Here is a 5,138-nt window from a genome sequence, read left to right on the forward strand (position 1 = left end):
GATATGGCCATTTTCATATGGTCGTGTGAATGCAGCCTAACAGACACTAATATACTATGGCATTGACTGCAACAAAATTGGGACCATGTGGTCAATAGTGTAGCTATAAGTGGCCACCCTACAGTGCTGTTGACCTACTCGCATAATTGCAGTTCTGGAAAGGAAAGTACTTTCACCGTTCTGCTCACGAATAGCAATTAGCCATGATTACTTGTATATAGATGTGTAGGGGGAACAGATCTTGCTGTTCTCTACTAACAAATATTTTAAAAAAAACATTAAATCGATACAATGTGATATCTTATATAATCAGGTTTTTTTTTTAGGAAAACTTTTTCATACAGCACTGCGCTTTGATAGCTCATAATGATGTTATGATAAAATTCACAATTAGTTTCAAGTTCCTTTATCTTAAAACTTGGTAAATTTTGCTTCAAATGTTTTCTGTCCTTGAAATTCCCTTTGAGTGTCTTGATTTAAAGTAGTTCTATTGATTGATTTCTCTGTAAGAACTTCTCTGCTGGATAGCAATGTCCCTGTTGTTTAATTGAAGGTCCATAGGCATTCATTTGTGGTAGGAGATTTTTCTTACTTGTAATAACATCCTTTTTCCTACACGGTAAATGTATATTACATTTACTACAAAGAGGCTGCTGGGTGTCTTGTAAGGGCTAGTTATGCCCCGAGGGCCTTTTGGAGACTCTGAAGTTCAGGAAATTCTGATTCTGTTAATATTTGATTTCAGTGTTATATTGCTCTGTAAATATGAAATAATACAATTACTATGCGGCACATTTATCAAGAACAGTGCAGTCCGTGCTATGTGCAGTTTTCCTGTGTAGTGTGCAGGGGGCGCCAGATTCAGGATTTCTGGCTCATGGGAATTTTCATTCTAGTCCTAACTGTTCCTTTTAATCAGCGTTAATACCAGGGTCGGTCTAGTTGCCGGGGGGGGGGAGGGGGGGCGGTGAATCACTGGCACTGTGGGAGGGAACTCCATTCGGATCGATCGGAGGCCCCTGCCAGTGGCTTCAATAGTACTTGATGCGGCCAGAAACGGTCGCTCGAGTACTATCACTGACTGCAGCCACAGCATTGAGTGCGGCGCCGCCGGGTACTTTCCGGCGCACACCGCACTCAGACCCTAGATGCGCGGCCGCAGCGAGATTTCAACGCCTTTATCCCAGAATATTTCTATGTAGTAGTAGTACGGGAGCAAAATCAATTTCACTGGTGGGCCCCAGGTACCCCAGCCCGACCCTGGTTAATACTTTTAGCTTACGACTGCCAGATGGCAAAAGGCAATCATGAACCACTCACCTGATATAAGAGGTTCTATTTAGCATAGTTACTGGTTAAGGCTAAGTTCACACTACTGCTGAGATTTCCATTTCAAACTTTTACTTAATAAAGTAGAAAACAGAGATTCAACGGTTCCGTTATAAATCCCATTGAAATCAATGCAATTTTTATGTTTCTGTTTGTTAGGTAGTCATCCTTTTTTATTCCGTTTTTTGGGTGGAAAAAATTATGGAGCTTGAAATACTTTTTTCCATTTGAAAAAGAAAACATTCATAATGGATGATGCCTTACCGACCTGAACGGACAGATAACATTCTTAAGTTATAATAGTTTATCAGTGGGGATAATAGTCAATGGGAAAAGATAGTAAATGTCAGTTTTATGCTAAATTCACACTACCGCTCCTTCCCTCTGACAAAAAAGTGATGGAGGTTTAATGGAGGTTTATCGTATTTATCGTATCGTATTGAGTTAAAAATCGATGTAAATTTTATGTCATCCGTTTTGTCATGGATCCGTTATCCGTTCAATTTTTTTAATGGAGGAAAAGTACTGTACTGCAGCCTCCATTTTTTGGACTTCATATTGATGTGAGGTTTTAACCCGGGCTCTGGAGCTTATGCACCCCCCCCTCCCCCATCCTTGTCAGGGGTTTTATGACCCTGTTCTCCTGTGGACTTTCCCTTTTTTCTGACGAATGTGTAAACTTATTATAACTGGGCACCCAAAATACTAATAATGCTACTTAATCTTAGATTGTTAGCTTCTTATATAATAAAAATCCATTGTGCTGATCACCTTAAAAATTAAGTTTACAAAAGTACCTGGGTCATTGTAAGCAAATACACTCAAGTCATGTGGGTCTCTTACTTAAATCCTGGTGTCACAAAATAAACGTCGCACCTTCTTCCCCCCTCCCTTCTGACTACATGATTCTATCAGATCACTAAAAACCTGCACTTGCACAGTTCTGTTCTTTGGGAAAAGCTGTGCGTGCACATTGAGACAGTGAAAACATGACTCCTCCCCACTGGACCCCAAGTGAGGGATTTGCTTGAACTGTTATAACGACGTAGTCAGAAGAAGGAGGAGCTATGAGAGCCATTTATTCTGTGACAGCAAGACTCGGTGAATGAAGAAAGATACCCATATGACTTGGATATCTATGTTGTCAAGGAGCAGTTACTTTTCAAACTTAACCCCTAGGCGCACCAGGACGTTATAGTACGTCCCCGGGGCTAGATGCTTAGCGCACGGGGACGTTCTATAACGTCCTGCTTCTGGCACCGGCTCGCGAACGGAGCCGGCACCAGAAGCAGCGGCTGTCAGCTGTCTAGTACAGCTGACAGCCTGCGCTAACACCCGCGATCGGAGCCGGCTCCGATCGCGGGTGTTAACCCCTTACACGCCGCGGTCAAGCATGACCGCGGCGTGTAAGGGTGTCTGCGCCGTGAATCGGATCCCCCGTGCCGCTTACCGGGGGATCCGATCCACTTCTGGGCAGCTCCGAGGACTGGCATGTGCCTCGGAGCTGCCCGGTTGCCATGGCAGCCAGACCCCTTCCGGGTCTGACTGTAAACTGTCTGAGCATGCGCAAGCTTGCTCAGACAGTTTACACTGCTCTACAATAAAATAGTATTGTAGAGCAGTGTATTGAACTTAAACCGGTGATCAGAGCATCACTGGTTTAAGTTCAAGTATGTATAAGTAAAAAAAAGTAAAAAACACTAAAGTTATCACATTACAATAAATAAAAAATAAATACATTAAAATATAAGCCCCTAAAATGTCACTTTCCTATAAAAACACTTAATAAAGTATAAAAAACACAAAAACACAAAAAAACCCCGCATATTTGGTATTGCCGCGTCCGTAACAATCTGTATAATAAAACCGAATCGTTACTGGACCCGCACGGTAAACGCCGTAGAAAAAAAACGCAAAAACGTTCCGAAAAAAGATAATTTTTAATTAATACCCTATAAAAAATGCTCTAAAAAGTGATTTAAAAAATGTTATGCACTCCAAAATAAGCCCACTAAAAAGAACAACTCTTCTCGCAAAAAATAAGCCCCTAACTAGATTTGTCAGCCGAAAAATAAAAAAGTTATGCATATGAAAAGATGGTGATGCTAAAATGAACAAGATTTTCTCCAAATTGGTTTTTATTCAGTACAATTGAATAAAATACACAAAACCCCCACATATTTGGTATCCCTGCGTCCGTAACAATCTGAATAATAAAACAGAATCATTATTAGATTCGCCAAGTGAACCCCGTTAAAAAAACCCCAAAAAAAGCTCCAAAAAAAAGACAATTTTCAATTAATACCCTATAAAAAATGCTCTAAAAATTAATTTAAAAAATGTTATGCAATCTAAAATAAGACCACTAAAAAGAACCATCCTTCTCGCAAAAAATAAGCCCTTAAACAGATTTGTGAGGCGAAAAATAAAAAAGTTATGCATATGAAAGTCGGTGATGCTAAAATTAACAACATTTTTGCCAAATTACTTTTTATTCAGTAAAAATGGGAAAAAATAAAAAATCTATATAAATGAGGTCTTTTCGTAATCGTGGCGACCCATAGAATAAAAATAATATACTATTTTTATGGTATGGTAAACGGCCAAAAAAAAACAAACAAAAATCTTCCTAAAAAGTGATGATTTTCATTTCCTCCACCAACAAAGAGTTAATAAAATCTCACCAATTAGCCTATAGATTCCCCGAAATTACGTACCAGAAAAGTGCATCTCATGTGGCAAAAGAAATAAGCCCCTATAGGTCCACATTAAAAAAAGAAAAAAATTATAGCCTGTACAATGTGACATAGCAAATCTGATCTGGATGGCGCCTCCTTCCCTTCTATGCCCGGCCGTGCGCCCATACAGCAGGTTACCACCACATAAGGGGTATCCGTGTACTCGGGAGAGATTGGGTAACAAACTTTGTGGAGCCTTTTTTAATTTAATCCATTGTAAATGTTTAATTTTCCACCCAAAATGAGTGTATTGTGAAAAAATATTACAATTTGCAGACTGCACCTCCATTTTGTTTTAACCCCTATAAAACACCTAAAGGGTTAACAAACTTCTTAAAAGTGGTTGTTCATACATTGAGTGGTGTAGTTTCCACAATGGGGTAATTTATGAGTCTCGCTATTATTTAGGCCTCTCGGTATCAATTAGAAGTTGAGCAGGTCCATCTAAGTACGGGTTTTGGTGATTTTACAAAAAATGTGAAAAATGATACCTAAATTCTGAGCCTCATAACATTCTAGTAAAATATGTGGAATCTTAAAAAACCATGCCAACATAAAGCAGACATTTGGGAAATGTAAATTATGAATTTATTTGGGTGCTATGACTATCTGCATCAAAAGTAGAGAATTTAGAATGTTGAAAATAAAGAATTTTTCCAAATTTTTGCCAAATTTTGGTTTTTTTCATAACTAAACGCAAAAGATTTCATCCAAATTTTTAAACTAATTTGAAGTACAATGTGTCAGGAGAAAACAATCTCAAAATCCCCTGGATATCTTATAGCGTTCCAAAGCTATAACCACTTATAGTGACACAGGTCAGATTTGAAAAATGGGACCGCGTCCTTAAGGCCAAAAGAGGCTGCGTCCCGTAGGGGTTAATTTTTAGGTGATAGGAACAATGTTTTTTTTATTATAAAGAAGCTTAGAAATTAATGTGAAAATTGCTGCAGGGATTTATTAATATATTTAAATTAAAAAACTGATGACAGGTTCCCTCTTATTATTACTGGAATCTATGTGATGGATGTTTGCAGCTTATCTAAAGTGTAGAAATTGTTTTATGATTAT

At 38.6% G+C, this 5,138-nt stretch overlaps 1 long non-coding RNA gene across 1 annotated transcript; it reads right to left on the reverse strand.

Moving 5' to 3' along the window:
* Positions 1–289: 289 nt before the first annotated feature.
* On the reverse strand, positions 290–4,167 carry LOC140133582 (uncharacterized). The gene is made up of 2 exons (XR_011855929.1): positions 2,780–4,167; positions 290–757 (listed from the first exon to the last, which is right to left on the reverse strand). It is a non-coding gene; the product is annotated as an uncharacterized lncRNA (long non-coding RNA).
* Positions 4,168–5,138: the final 971 nt, after the last annotated feature.

Source organism: Engystomops pustulosus, chromosome 5, assembly GCF_040894005.1.
Source record: "Engystomops pustulosus chromosome 5, aEngPut4.maternal, whole genome shotgun sequence".
Taxonomy (NCBI): domain Eukaryota; kingdom Metazoa; phylum Chordata; class Amphibia; order Anura; family Leptodactylidae; genus Engystomops; species Engystomops pustulosus.